Source organism: Lonchura striata, chromosome 1A (assembly GCF_050655825.1).
Source record: "Lonchura striata isolate lonStrDom1 chromosome 1A, ASM5065582v1, whole genome shotgun sequence".
NCBI classification, from domain to species: domain Eukaryota; kingdom Metazoa; phylum Chordata; class Aves; order Passeriformes; family Estrildidae; genus Lonchura; species Lonchura striata.
Window position 1 is genome coordinate 16,249,295 of NC_140741.1, and position 16,096 is coordinate 16,265,390.

Here is a 16,096-nt window from a genome sequence, read left to right on the forward strand (position 1 = left end):
GGCACAGCCTTTGCCAACCCTAGGTTCAGGTGTGTTATGATTCCAGCACCTCAGTGCTGCTTTTTCTCTTTCTTTGATGCAATAACTGTAAGCCGTATTTCTCCCTCCATTCTCCATCCTTTCATCTTCACTCTAAGTCCTAAATAGAAGGAAAAGACAGGTTTTGCAGAGACCAGAAAACCTTCAAGCCCAGAGCTTCTTTCACTGGGAGACCTCAGTTCTCAAATCAGAGAGACAGGCTCTGGAGCATGGTTCAGCCAGTGCATCCACACATTCACCCGAAACCTCAGCTCCTCAGGGAGCCCTGACTGCCTGTGAGATGGCAGTGTTCCCATCTCCCAGGTGTGAAGGAGAGGCCCTGTCCCCTCCCTGGTGTTTTGACACCACAGAAAGCCTGGTCTTGTGGCAGTGCATGTGCCACACTGTGAGCAGGGAGTCACTGCTGGGTATCCACTTGCAGCATGAACCCAGCATCACTTTGCTCTTAGAAATGCAGTCACTAAGTTTTATTTCCTAAATGAGATTGCAGCTGGATCCTGTCTGTCTCACCTCCTGTTTTCTTTTTTCAGTCTCAGCAGAGGTTTAAGCCACTGAAAAGTGATCCAGTGGGATCCAGCTGCTGCCCTTCGGTTCCATCAGTGAGCAGTAACTTACAACTGATGCTTCCCCTTTCCACTGGTGATGCAATTGCTTCATCCCTTTAGAAGGACTTGAATTAATTTCTGAGGGATTGGGCTCTTCTCATCAGGCCGTCTGTGACCCCTGAAAGTACTAATACTGCAAACCCAGACTTGATTAATCATTAGGCTTTAAAGAAGATTTCCAAGCCTAGCTGCCTGGATTATCTGCAGCCACTGCTAACACTGATATAACAACCTTTAGTAGAAAGGGACATGGTTAGTGTTCAGCTATACAAACAAACAAGCATTGCTATCTCTTCTCTAAGTTTGGGAAGGGCTTTTTAATTTCATTGAGTCTGTTTTCAGAACCTCAAAGTAATCACTTAAGGTCAGAAAGGTCTCTCTTCAGTTCCCCAGCAGCTATAAAAATCACCCAAATATTTCAATGCCCGAATAAGAACATGATATGTGAATTCAAACTTGGCCGTGTGTAACAGGTGCAATTCTTTTGCTTTTGACCCTTTAGGCTGTAAGTCCCTGTCGTGGTTTGACACGGAAAGATAAATTTTTCCCGGAAGGAAGAGGTCAATTTAGATATTGACCAATTGAAAGTAGACACGCCTCTGAGAACACAGAGGGGTTGAAAGCAGAATTCCCAGGGGAACTCGCTCTCTTTGGTTCCGGTCAGCGTGCAGTGCAGACCTTCCCCTGCCCAGCAATGAGCTGGGTTGGGGAGGGGAGGCCCCATGGCCTGATGGAGGTAACTCCGAAGGGTGGAGGGACTGGAACCGGGCTGGCCCCTGCAGATGGAAGGGTGGAAGAAATCTGGGATGTCTCCATTTCCCCCCCCCAGAGTTCCTCTCCCGAGAGGGAGAGAGAAAGCCGCAAGGAAGGAGGAGCGGGGGGAGCTGCTGCAAGGTGCCCAGTTGTGTGGGAGTTGCTGGATGTCCGGGCATCGAGCCATCCTGGGAGTTCGGACTTTTAACCCTTCCTTGAGAAATGAAAGCTTTGTGAATTTTCCTTTCCCCTCCTCGGTTTGAAAGAGAGGAAGAGGGACACCTTGGACCCTGGGATGAGATGTTGGAAGGAGGAATGCTGGATGGGAGGGGGACAAGGAGTGGCTTTTGGCTGGACTTTTCCGTGTTAGCCACAACCTGAACCAATCTTCTCCGTCAAGAGGGACTGTGTTTTGGGAGGATGCCAGTGAGTCAAGAGACCTGCTTCAGCTGGGAAAAAGACAAAAGTGGAGTGAATGGAGAAAAGGTTAGGGGGTTTGTGGTGGCGCCCCCTTGCCCTGGAAAGGAAAGAGAAGAGAAGAAGATCTCTGTTCTTGAGCCCTCGGCCCCAGGGGAAAATGGGGGGGACTGTGGTCCCAAACAATGAAAAACTGAACTGTTGTTTTCTCCCCTCTTGCCAGGGCATCCTTGAAAGGAAAAATCCTAAAGGCAGTGACCATCCATGCATTGGTGGTGAGAGCACTGTGCATGGAAAGGAGAAGGGTCACCATGGCAAACTTTTTCTCCGGGCGGTGCCATGTGTGACATGGAAACACAGGATGTGGCAGTGTGTTTCTTGGGGGGTCTGTGGCACAGGAGAGACTCTGTTCCCTCGATGGACTGAGTATCGATTGCTTGGAGGGTGGAAACCTGATTGGGGTCCAGATTGTGTCTCACTGTGGTTTGTTGGAGTTGGGTGGTGGGGGGGAGGAATGTTTTGCAAGGTTTTCATTTGGATCTTTGTGTGGTTTTTTTTTTCCCTTCTTTAATTTTCTCTTTTCTTTTGTAGTGGTAGTTTAATAAAGTTTTTTTCCTGTTATTAAGCTTGGGCCTGCTTTGCTCTATTCTAGATTCCACTTCACAGCATTCAAGGTAGGGATCACATTTTCATGGGGGCACTGGCATTGTGCCAGTGTCAAACCATGACAGTCCCACTCATTTGAAAGATTCTTGTGGGTCTCTTCCATCTCAGAGTGCTCTGTGATCTGTGAAAAGTGCTGTTAATAGCTTTAATATAAAAGTGTTTGTGCTTCTGTGGCACATTCCATTCATACAGCTAAATGTGTCCATTCCACCACGTGACTGGTTTGAGCTGAACCTTTCATTTTCTGTGATTGCTGCCAGGCTTCTTGGTACCTCTTAGATTAACTTAGATTACTGAGAGTACATTTTTTAGAGTGAATAAGCTTTTAGTCATGACATAAGCATGACTAAAAGCTCATGAAATCATCTTCCAATATCTTCCAATCATCTTCCATCTTCCAATTCAAGGGAATCCTGAGTGTCCATCTTCAAGATACCCCTGGAATCAGTTCTTGGCTTCACCATTACCTAGTCCTGGACTCTGGGGAAGTAATTTAAACTACCATTTCTTGAGTGTGTTTCTGTATCTGATTCCTTGTGGTTTATATCCTTTAGATATAAAAGAGATGCGTGTGTTGCGTTCTCCTTCTTTGTCTCTTTGCCAAGGTCTGCATATTTATCTTTTCCTTAGTCCTTCCTTTTAAACAGGTTACACTGAGTTTAGATGTAGTGATGTCAAACAGTATTCAATAAGAGATGTGTAATACTTGTGTAATTTGTGGGACCTCTTGAGCAAGAGAAGATAAATTGGTCTTTGCTATCTTTGTGAGCTAGAGAATCTTATGCTAATGGTTTGTTTCAAAATAGATACTCAGAGAAGTCAGAGTAAGGAAAAAATTTATTAAATCATGAAACTTCTCTGGCTCCTAATACGGAATGTTGTCCTTATAGAGCACTTTCAATTTTTGTCCAAAATCTTTCAAAATACCGTTAGCAATGGAGCTTTTGAACTTGCTGTTGGAAGACTGCTTGATGTCATACTAGAACTACTTGTAAAGACAAATTGATGTTTCAATGAAAGTTTATCTTTTCATAATTTATTGTTGTTACTCATAGATTTACTACTTCTTGCACAACCCAAAATTCCTCTCCTTTCTTAGTGTTTATAGCCTTCAAGTATTTGTCATTTCTAGTTGTATTCTTTTTCTTCATTGTCTTCAAGCCAAGGTCTGTGCATTTTATTTTCTTCACATCTTCTTTTAAATCGGCCCCTGCATGTTCTTGTTTCTCTTCTGCTGCTGCTTTAGCTCCATTTTTGTTTAAGTTAATGAAATGTCTCAAAGTGAATGAAATATCCCTGAGTGCTCTAGAAAGAGGAACAGAGTCTTGAAAAACAATTTTAATTCATGGGACTGTGAGGAGGTCACAAGAGCCCTAAATCAGTGTGGGAATTCCCAGGTATTCTGTTTATTACAGGATTTTCCATGTAAATAGAGCACCTTATAAAACAGACTTTTTTTTTTCTGTTTCTGGTCAGCCAGCACTCTCAGCTTGCAAGGGCTCCTAATGTACTAATGCAAATAAATTGTGCAGATTGAGCAAATCTGGTGAGTTTAATTGAATAGGGAAGCCAGTCTGAACCCTGACTCTTGCTGTGTGAACACAGTCAGACTTGCTGTCCTCATGTGCTTGGGGTTTCCAGTCGTCATTCCAGCCTTTAAATCTACTTTCTCTTAACTTTCTGATTTCTGATCTAATTTTTCTAATATTTTTTTTCCCTTTAGTTTATAACCATGGCATTCTTTGTTAATAGACCCTACACATTTTCTGGAGCAGTGATGAAGATGTTAGGTAAAAAGTGGACTAACATACTTTCATATAATATTTCTGTAAGCTGTGTGCAAACTTGATGGAGAACCAAAACCCAGATTTTGTTTACTGTCATTCAGTCTGCTTTCACTTTGATTTTGTTCCCATCGAGATCCAAGCAAATTAATTCTGTGAGTAATGTTTCCTGAGATGCTTTGTCAAATGCTTATGCTTCAGATCCATCACATATGCTATATTCCCTACAGCCACAAATTTACAATTCTGTAAAAGATACTCAGGTTTTTCGGGCAGTCTCTATTCTTTCGAACCCAGTGCAGCTGAAAATTTTGTTTGGTTATTCTGTAGTTTAGAGCTAACTGACTGTGGTCTGAAAACCCTAGTTTTATGTTTCCTGTGGTCTGCAGAGAATTGCCTGGTCACAAAGCGCAGTCTCTTCCCTTGGACACTAAATTTCATTATAGGCACTTAGAGTACATGAAACACATTTCTTAATACTAGTCACATGTATAAGCTGATCTTCTATTTGCTACAGGCCTGTAATCACAAATAAAAGGAAAGTAATGTATATAATAGAATGAAGAAAGGGTGTTGTGTCTTAATTAGTTTGCATTAAGCAGTTGACCTCCCTCCAGAATAGAATATACTCTCTGGTAAGAAAGCTCAGCATCTCTTTGGCCTTGGAAGAAGGCCTGTGAAAAGGGAGCTACAAAGGAGCTCCACACCTTTTATATCCTCTGCTTTTGCTGGGAATCATTGCAGTTCCCTCTATGCATAGAAGAGCTTCTCCATCTGTGTGTTGCCATCTTTACATACCCTTCTTTGGGTGCTGGGGAGTAGAAAAAATTATAGCACAGACTGCTGTCCTGGCCTCTGGCTGGTTGGTCTGGAGTCCCCTCCCTCCCCGAGTTCAACTTGCAGCACATCTCCTCGTGCTCCCTGGTGAGATGCCATCCTTGTCCTAGTGATTGTTGCTTCCTCTTTAATTTTAGACTTCCTGTTTTTATCTTTTCTAATTTGTTGCCAAACAGAACAAACCAGAGTAATCATCAGTGCAGCTTTATGTCTTGTACTCTGTAGGTATGTTAGTGCATTTGCACCTAGAGGGTTTCAGGCATTTTTTTTGTTCTCCTGCCCTGCTGAGCCTCCTGTTACCTGTGTCCTGTGACATCTATCCCTTCCTGCCATGGGCCCTGTGCCTCTTTCTGCACCTTTGCCTCTTGTGTCTGTAGTTTTGCACTCCTAGTTTCCCTCAGAAGCCAAGCTGTTCCATTATCTTTGCCAGGGCTCCAGGGTTTTCTCTCTTTTGTGAGGGGCCCACAGCTCCTTTTTTTCCTTCTTCAATTTCTTGTGCCCTCTATTCATCATGGAGACAAAATTTTATCCTCCCAAATACTTACTTGCCTCATACCATTTTCCTCTTTCCTTTTCTATCAAAGTGGAGCCTTGCAAAGAGTCATTGTTATGATACCTAGATTTGTCATTTCAGATATTGGAAGTTATAAGAAAGGAAAACTTTCTACATGGCCTATACTTTTAGAATGTGTTTAAACCTTTGTCATCTTGACCAAAATTGCTCTTTGGATTCTCATATTGCAGAATATAACTATATTTTATTTTCTTCCTTCCTCTAATATTCATACTTACATTTAATGTTTTATTCTATTTCACCCAAGTGGGTCAACATTTTCTGCAAGGTCTATCTCCTGCAAATTAAAAAAATAAGATTTGTTTTAATTTGTAATCTTCTGTTTTCTTCATTAAATATAATCACAAAACTGTGAACGAAGCTTACTGTTGATATTAGTTCTTTAAATCTCTGCTTAGGACAAATATCAGTACCTTAATGACCTAGGAAAACTTGTAAAAATGAATTAGACATGCAAGATAAAATCTTTTATCATGATGATGAATTTTGGGGCAAAGAAAACTTTTTCTTAGCATATCTTTGTCTTCCATTACTACAAGTACTGCACAAATTCTTTCACAAGTGAAGGTAGATAAGGGAGCCACATAAAGAATATCTTTAGATGGCTCTGATGCAGTTAGCTCTCCTCAGTCAGGAACCAGAATACCTTTGTCTTATTTTTTGCTGACCTGTGTTTTTCTGAGCAAATTTTTCACCTGCTGGTGTCTCTTATTTTGTATTATTGTTCTATTACTGCAATCCTAAGAGATTTATCCAGTGTTTATTCATGTTCTTTCCTGTTTAACTTTCCCACTGATGGAGAAAGCCCCTCCATCCCTGGGTTTCAGGCTAACAGCTGCCCCATTTGCTTAAGCTCCAGGAGAGAAAGAAATTGTCCTTACTGCTGTTTGTGCACTGACAAGCGAATTTTCCTAGTTGTTTGATTGTACATCCTTTTCCCACTCTCCCTAGCTTTTCTGTTCCACAAACATTTCACTGAGCTGTGACTTGCACAGTCCATGAAGTAGGGAGATACTGGGTAGCCCTTCCAGCTGGCTGAAGCCACAGAGAAGGATATGGTAGTGAGGGTGTGGGATACTGGGAAGGACAGAGGGAGCAAACAAGCAGCAGAGCAGAAGGATGACCTCAAAGCAAAAGGACCTTGGTTTTATTTCTGTGCCCCTGTACCATCATGTCAGTCAGGATTTGGGGAAGAGGGGTAACTGATACTTTTTAAAGTGCCCCTAACTCTGATCGAGCAGCTGCTGGGTCTCCCCTACCCAAAGGCTGATCTGGAACCTTCCAATGCCAGACATGGCCAAACTGTCCCAGGTGAGTCATGGAGGAGGTCACACACTGGCTTTGGGTCAGGCAAATGGGAGTTAAACATCTTGGCTCATGAAATGTCCTAGATTTGTTTGAACAGTGCTGAGAAAATTCCCTCTGTTAACAAGATTGGCTGCATTCACCCAGCCACCTTGGGACAGCAAAAGGAGAACAGCGTGCCAGCGTGTTCTGCCAGTGCAGCTGGTGGGCTCTGCTAGCTCTTGTGAGTCCTGCCTTGGAGCTCTCCCAGGATTAAATTGCTGGCACTCCTTGCATCAGCAAAGAGCCAGAGGAAAGTCCAGGTTGTCTCTGCTTTGTTTAGATCACCTGAGCTCCTTCCCTCCAGGCTCTACCTTTTTGGTCTGAAGTTGGAGACTTTGCATATTGCATTTTGGTGTCCTTGCACCCAGTTACTTTGTCCTTCCTCCTGCTGACGTAAGTGAAGGTTGAAGAGGAGCATGCCACTCTCAATGTGGGCCACTTCATGTCATCAGGACCTGTGATGATAAGATGGGGTATTAGAAATAATCTGCCTGCCTTTCAGCTGCCTGTTAAGAAATGTTGGTGCAAGTGTGCATGTTTGGGATTTTAGAGAGAGCAAACATGTACTTGTAGCCAGGCCACCTTAGGGAGGGAGCTGTGAAAGCCTCAGAGGCTCCAGATCCCCCAACACACAATTTTTTACAAGTGGGGGCCACCAAAGCATCTCCTGAAGCTGGTGAGACAGTTAACGTGGATGCCTACTTGATGAATAAGTGTCCAGAACAGTTTATCTTGGAGGGGCTAAAGGCAAACCAAATAACTGAGCTTTACCCCTTTTTAATCTCCTTCCAGTCCAGGAGCAGCAGTTTTCAAATAATAGTGGCTGGCTGTACGACTTTCTCCAATTCCAGAATCTTAAGGTCACAAATTAAATTGATTTACTATAAATTTATGACTGACAACAGCATCTTTTATGGTCTGATGTCCTTTTAGTACAACCTGTGAGGTGCATGTACCTGAGACTGATTAAAATGTTGAAATGCTCCTGCTGCCCACCTCAGAGAATGTCACTTGTCTTCACCCAGATTCCCGCAGTCTTTGAAGAGCAGGTTTCAGAAGGAAAAGGTCAATGCACTTATCTGCAAACTGTTTTCATCTGTACATGAAAAAAATTTTATATTAACACAATTTGTACATACAACAGGCTTCACCTGCAGCTTCATGTATTTTCCACTTGGAATAACCCAAAATAACAAGTTCTGAAGAGTGCATTAGTAAAGAGAAATATTTTCTAGAGTAACCATTACTCCAGACTGCATAACAAGCCTTGACCTGAGGACTCTCTCGCTCTCTTGGGAATGGGAGGGAGAAGGGAAGTGCTCTGGGAAGAATCCCAGTCCTCAGGGCATTGCTTAATGCACATCTATCCTTGTGTTCAATCCAGTTATAAACAAACAGTGAGGTCTGAGTCTGCTTTGCACCATTTGGGTCTAAATGTATTTCCTGGCTGCTTCCAAATGCTGTGTCTGAGGCCGTGCAGTCCCTTCCTGAGCAGGAAATCAGGGATAATGGGGGGACCAGAAGGCTGAGGCGTGGTGCACTGCAGGTCACTTGGAGCCCAGTGATTGTTATGCCTTGTGTGCTGGCTCCAGGCTGCTCTTCCATCCTGTCCTGATTGCAGCCCCGTGGCTGGAGGGTGCTCAGCTTCCTCCAGCTGCAGCAGCAAAGCCACTTGTGTTTGTTTTTGGTCTTACTTAGCCTGTTGCTGACTTCATCCTTACACCAGCTGATAAACCTGGAGCAAAGATGGGATGTTCAGCCTCACTGCTTGGGCAGCACAGAGATCTTCCCTGGGAATGTGTAATTGTGTAATTTGAAACAAGGTGACTTTACCTGAGCCTAGTTCACTTTTCAATCTCCTTTCTGGTTTGCATACTCTGGGGATGGATCTGTACTCCCTTTCCAGCCCTGATTTAAAATTTCTCTGATCCTATTTTGGTAGACTTTTTTCCTAAGCCCTGAATAAAAAAGGGTTTATTTCTTAGTGCAGAAAAATGCAACACTTTTGCAACATATTCCCAAAAGACTCAAAAGAGAACTCCTTGGGTTTGAAAGCTGATTTGGAAAAAGGAGATAGAGTAAAAACTAGTAGTATTTAACAACTAGAATGGTAACTGAAGTATTCGTAAACATTCTGATTGTGAAGCTGCCTGGCTTGGAGAAGAAGCTTGAAAATCAAATAGTGGAAGCTCCATCTGTATAATATGAGCATAATAGAAGCATTGAAGGGGAGAATATGCTGTAGAGCTCAGCCCTGTTTCTTCAGCTGTTACAATTATTCTGATTTTGCTGTCTGAGCTATTAGTAGCTTTGCTTCTGCCAAAATAAGAAATATGTGTCTGAGTGGTATTAACCATCAAATGAGAAAAAGGGGGGTTCCTTCAAGGCCAGGGATGAAAAAATGAGTAAATCTCTTCTTTGTTTCTCTGATCATCTCTGAAGGCATTTTACCTCCCCTTACTCTGCCTCATTCTCCCCTAGTCTTTGTCAACAATAGAAACAGAAATCTAAGTTTTATATATAGCATTTATGGGGCCTCTGTGCTGGGCAGCACATTCTGTTATGGTTTTGGGGCTGGAAAACAATGGGGTATTGTGGAATTTTTTTGTATCCTTGGCAGTTATTATCTGCAAAAAAAACATATTTAAGTGAACTCTGCAGGTCTTGGGTTATAATGACTGTAATACCTGGGCTGAAATGTGAGGGACACTGTGCCTAAATTGATTAGGCATACTAAGACATTTTCCTAATGAAGGTGGGGCTTTGTAAATTTATATCATGAGACATAAGAGTTTTCTTGGTTCTTGATCATATGCATAGGTTGCTGAGAGTTTACAACATTTTTTTCTGGACCCAAAGTGATCTTTTTAAAACATACAAGTAGCATTGCTGGCTTAAAATGCAGCAAGCCTGCATGGGGGGGCTCTGCACAAGATAAGTGTCATTATTTGATTCCAAGAATCTGAAACTTTGGAGGATTTTGCCCCAGCTGTGAACAAGGCTCCAGCTGTAAGCTTGCAGCAGTTGTCTGTGGTTCTGCAATCTGGCCAGCCCTGGAGTGAACATAACTCCAAATTATTGGATATACATGTATGTTTTGCATACTTGTCACTGTGCTGTAAGTCTCTGTGATCTACGACTTCAAAATGTTTGAAAAAGTATTAGCCTTTAATTTAATTAGTCAGTTCAGATGGGTCATATGACTGAGGGAAGAACAGTTACTGATTATTGAAAATTAGATTAGAAAAATTATATCAACTAGATTGGTTGAGGCAATAAAATGTTCATATAGGCAAGATATTAATTAAAAATTAAATGCTGGGCTGGACTCTGCTCTCAGGTTGTAATTCCACTCTAGTTTTAAAAAAATCTTACTAGTGGGAAAATGCTGTGAGGGCATGTAGGCTTAAGGCTCACACATCTAATTTCACTGCACACATGTCATTAATAAACTGTGAAGTTGTGAATTGTGGTGATATGAATACCTGAGAGCAACTTTTTTCTCACATGACACCAAGACACTTGAAATTCCCCGGAATGTTCTGACAATGGCTTCAAGGTAAAGGCAGGATGAAGCTGATGGCAGGTTATATTTAGCCCAGGTCCTTGACTCCAGGATTCTGTCCCCTGCTGGTGTAGCTGGACCCATCTCCAATGACCTTCAGTTCACATTGTAAGATGGATTTAATTTTTGGGACCTTTGTAAATAGGAATTGGGTGTGGATAGATTCTGGAGTTCTGCGATGGATGTTGCTTGCACGCTTGGTCTAATGTGCATGTCTTGCTAAATCCTGTGATTTTACCTTGAGTTTCACAGTAGTTGATTACTTTGTGATAGCCCAGTCCTCTGCAGTTATATTTCTTTCAGCTTTAGTTTTAAAAACATTAACATTCTAGCCTGCATAGTTTTTGCACATTGAAAGCGTGTAGTAAAGCCTCAGAAATTATAAATCAAAGAAAAACATCTATAAACACAGTTCTGCTGTTCTTATTAGGCCCTTTTAAGGCAAATTCAGGATTTGTGTGTTTAAGCACTGTTTGTTATAGTATGTCCTGGTTTGAAACAGATTCAGAGTTCTTAGAAAAAAAGTCATTTGAAAAGAGCAACCAGCAGTATACAAGAAAGTGCAAAATGGAGTGTGGAAGAGCTGATTTATGATTTACCCTAAAATTTACTTGAAAAGGAACAGAACAGGGGACACGTTACAAGGCAGGTTGGTTTGTTCACCCTTGTTATCCATTAATCATGCTGGGTGCAGTGCTGCTGAAAACTGTAGAGGTTGTGCTGGGTTTATTTTTTTAAATAAAGTCAGCCTTTGGGCGGGAACTGAAATGTAGATATCCTAAAGGCATCTCTCCTTTCTAGATGCTGTCACATAAAGGAGACTGGCAGGAACGTGTTGTTTCTCTCACCCGAGAGAGTGCACTGCACGTTTTGTTCCTTGCTTCACATTACCAAAGAGCAAAATGTCTTCTCAGCTGCCCCTGAAACTGCCAAATGGAGGTCTTAAAACCATACTCAGTTAAGCTGGAATGGCTGAGTAATATATGTTCCTCAAACTGAGTGCACTGAGAGAACAAAGTCTTTGTTGTTTCTGCATCCATCTCATTCCATACTGTCCCCCACTGGAAGGGAGGCGTGAGTGCCACAGGTGGGACCTGATCCTGGGAAATTATTACCAGTATTCAAGGTACACCATGCCCAGGCTTGCATGAGTTTCTTTAGACCTGCTTCATAGCCTGTGCATTCTAAAACTTTCCTGGGATTGTATAAATCCAAATGCTTGCTGTTTGTGGCAGGGCAGAGCTTCAGCAGATGAGCTCCTGCTGCCTCTCTCGGGATCCTGCTGGAAGAGAGAGTCTCGGTGTGTCTGCCTGCACTGCTCCTGCTCATTCCTTCCACCCAGGCCTGCTGGTATTTGCTGGCAGCCTGTCTTGTTTGTTAGTGTCAGGAGAATTGGGCAGAGAGCAGCTCTGGGGTGCATGAGAGGAATGTGGGCTCTCAAACAGCTGCTGCAAGCAGACCACAAGGACCATGGGTGACCTACTGAGATGCTTCCTTTTGCCCACACCTATTTAGGGAGAGGAGGGAAGATGTTTGTGCTGGCTTTGATGGCAGACAGGTGAATTGTGCAAGGCATCAAAAATGCAGCAGGTCTTTCTATCTGTAACTGGTCTCCTTTCTTGACTGCTCTTTCTGCATCCTAATAAGTAAATCCAGATTGGTTATACTAATAATAATCCACCAGAAGCCCAAAGCCTACAGTCATGGAAATTTACTTCTCCTTTCAGTGTACCAAGATATAAGCAAATAATTACATTTTTAATATTTGGTAGCACCATGCAGAAAAATAATATTCGTAAATTTCCCAACACCAAAATCAAATGGAACCCACTTAATTACTAACAAGTAAACAATGATTCTTCCTCCTTAAAATACCCAAACATGTTCATAATTAGCTAATTAAACTACCACATAAATGATTATTCAATATAAAAGAGCGACAGAGAGGCAGGCAGAGGAGGAAAAGCAGTGAAATCATTACCCGCAGACACATTTCTTTCTCCAAGGCAACCAGTGTATCGGTACAGGAGAGATGATGAGTAGAAAATAATAGGAACGGCAGCAATAATTAATGTGCTGGCAATAATTAACTTGCCAATATCTGCAGCTTGAAGCCAGCCAGGGTGTTTGTTGGCCGGAGAAGACCACATGTGAGAAGACAGTCACCTGTTTCTGAGCACTTTGCCATTTTCTGTAGTAGACAGAGGAGTTGCCCTAATTCAGTGCTGCTGAATGGCCCATGTAAACCATCACTGTGCCTGCTCAGCCTTTGCTTGTGGTAGCTCAGGATAGAAGAAATAGATTTTCCCTCTCTCCTTCTTATTGTAGCTTGAGAAAACTGAGAGGTTACGGAAGATCTGAATGTTTTGGTTAGGGAGGTCAATTAGAGAACTAGAATTTGTTGTCTCTTCTGCAAATTGGTAAGAATTGGCTAAAAAAAAAGGAAAGGTGCTCTCTTCTTGGTGACTGGGTGTCAATGCAGAGTTTTTAATGACACTGCTGCTAACATCCATGCAAACCAGCAAAATCCTGCTGGCAAATAACTTAATATAGACAAATATGTTAATTCAGGTGATGTTGACATACCCAAACAGAAGTCTTTAGTAAGGAGCCCCATTGGCTTAAAAAAAATGTTATAGATTCATGGAATGGCTTGGTTGTAAGGGACCTTAAAGATCATCTAGTTTAAACCCCCCACCACCCACCATGGGCAGGAAAACCTTCTACTAGACTGGGCTGTTCAGAGCCCCATCCAGCCTGTACTTGAACACTTCCAAGAATGGGGCATTCACAGTTTCTCTAGGAAACCCATGTCTCACCACCCACACAGGAAAGAATTTCTTCAAATAACTAATCTAAACCTGCCCTCTTTCAGTTTAAAGCCATGACCCCTTGTCCTGTCACTACATGCTCTTGTAAAAAGACCCTCTCCAGTGCTCTTGAAGACCCATGTTGTATAGGTTGAATTTGTATTTCCAAAAACATACCAAAAGTAATTAGCATTCCTTAATTTCTGCATCTTTTCAGTGTTTCCACTGCCTTTGTCACTCTTGTTCCTGAATCTTGTCTTTCAGCTTCAAGGCAGCAGAGTTCTTCTTTCCCTTCAGGGATCAGGCTGAGGGGATTTCAGTGTCTGCCCCACACAGCAAATATCCTGGAGAGATATTCTGGTTGTTTAATGTTAGGGTTATTTTTGCTTTTAGTTTTGTTGGGGTTTTTTTTTTTTTTTTTTTTTTTTTTTTTTTTTTGTTGATAACAGTTAAAATAACAGTTAAAAAGCAAAAAAGCTAAAAAGGCTATTTTTTAACCAGGGAGAGAAAAAAAGTTGGAAATACTGTTCAACAGGATGAAAAATGAAGTTGCCTACTGGGTTATGGAGAAAAATGTCCTTTAGTAATTGTATGAGTCAGATTAATTCTTTTCCAATGTTGTAAATCAGTAGGCTTAAATCTTTTTTACTTTAGCAGATTGGTGAACAACACAATCTGTGTTGTTCACCTAAACAATTTTCATAAGGCTCTTTTGTGTTTTGGTTTTGGAGACGCTGTTTTTATGATCACTTGTGATGTAATAAAGTGGTAACATTTCTGAACAAGCAGTGCAGAGCTGAGGTATGAGTTTTGTGCCCTTCAGATTTGTTTTCAGAGAGAACTGGGTGCAGTGTTGAGGCCTTGATAACTTAAATCGGGCAATAAATTGAAGTGATGTCTTAATCACTGTTTTAGCTTTTCTGCCATGTCACAGGTGTTTGTGCTGCTGGAAGGGGAATTTTTGTTCAGACGCTGCTTAACAAGAAAACTGCAGAGTGACTAAGGGTAAAAAAAGAGGAAAAACAGAAATGAAGCCTACAGAAAGGGATTAGACATGAGGGATCCCTGCAGAATTGATCAGTCTAGCCCAGAGCACCCAGCAAGCAGCAGCTTCTGGTGCTGTCTTGTTTGGACTTCTCATGCCTCATTGTAAATTTTTGCTGACTCCCAAAGAACACATTTTTAAGCTTCCATTAAAAAAAAAAAATTAGCCTAGGGATTAAAAACATCATTACTATAGGGTCCTCGCAGTGTTTTATCAGGAGCTTGGGAACTCTGTCAGAGTGTGACAGAAGTAAAAAAAAAAAAATATCTAAATAGTGGTGATAAAGTGGGATGAAAATGGGAGAAGTCACAGGTAGGAGGACAAGAGACAAAAGCCATCAAGTGCGAGGAAGAAAAACAAAGGAGAGTCGAAGTAACAAGCAATTAATTTGTAAAACAGTTTCCAAGTTAAGCTCTATTTCTGTGACTGTGCTTGCTGCAGTGCTCCGTGTTGTCTTGTATCCACAATGAGGATCCCTGGAGACAGCAACCCATCTCTCTAAAACAGGCATCTGTCCTGTGTGCCTTGCAGAATGCCATTGTCCTCTCTCCTGCAAAGCTGCCTTTACTCAGTCCCCGCGGTAAACTGCATTCAGGCCTTTCAAATCTATGTTCAGCTGTCAAGGAGAAGCTGGCCAAATACAATTTTTTTTTAAATTTTGCACATTCCTTACCTTTCTTAAGTATTCAGAGTATATTGAGCACATCTTATTTCTGTTCCTTTCTTCCATCTTGTTTATGTTATTTCTGGGTAAGCTTCACAGCCAAGTAATCTTTTTTAGTTATTGTTTTTACTCATAAATAAAGGATACTCAGTCTTTAGAGGGAAATCCTTGGGCTAAATTGTTTTCTCCACCATTCTTGGAGAAATGAACATGGTGCTGTTATCCTTGGCTTCACCTATAGACATCTTGGCTCCTTTCTGCATGCTCTTTTGAAGGCTGTCTGATGTGTTGACTGAGAGATAAATGCTGTCATGAGAGAGGGAGATGAGAAAAAAAAATATTTTTTGGATATAGGATGTCCTTTCCCTTTCCTTAAGTGATTAGAGGCAGATGTCAACACTTCAAAATAGGAAACAGAAGTCATTATTTGGTGCACAGATGGCTTTCCTCATATACTGAAGGAGTTTTAGGGGCATTTCAGAGTTAGGTAGTTATGAGGACAATTTGAGATATGGAAAGGTTGACTGCTTTTAGGGTGAAATTGGAAATTCACCAAGAAAAGAAAGGTACCTTGAGCTTAGCTTGATATAATTGAGAGAAGACCTACAAGTGGCCCAACAGGGAAGAAAAAAGAAAAGGAATGTGAATTTTTTTTCCCATGCCCTGGAAGTCTGTTTCTTATCGTGCTTTGGTTTATCTTTTCTTTCTCCCTCTTTATTTGCCTGTATCATTTTTGTTTATTGTTCTCTGTCCATTCTAGTTTTAACATCCCAAGTTAACACGGCACAATGTAAATATCATGAACAAATCTCTTACCTAGTAAACAAGTGTACATGTTAGATATTAGAACATGATTAAGCAACTCTGAACACATCCTGTGTCTTAGATCCTGTATGACTCATATGTCATGGCAGTTAATCAGCTATAATTGAGTAAAGCAGGAAAAAAGGATAAAACCAAAAAAGAGGAGGCTTGGATGAGTTTTGTTTT

General features: G+C 41.6%; 1 protein-coding gene across 49 annotated transcripts in view; it reads left to right on the forward strand.

Moving 5' to 3' along the window:
* The window catches only part of CACNA1C (calcium voltage-gated channel subunit alpha1 C), a 459,731-nt gene that overhangs the window by 231,679 nt on the left and 211,956 nt on the right, over positions 1-16,096 (forward strand). The window lies entirely within an intron of this gene.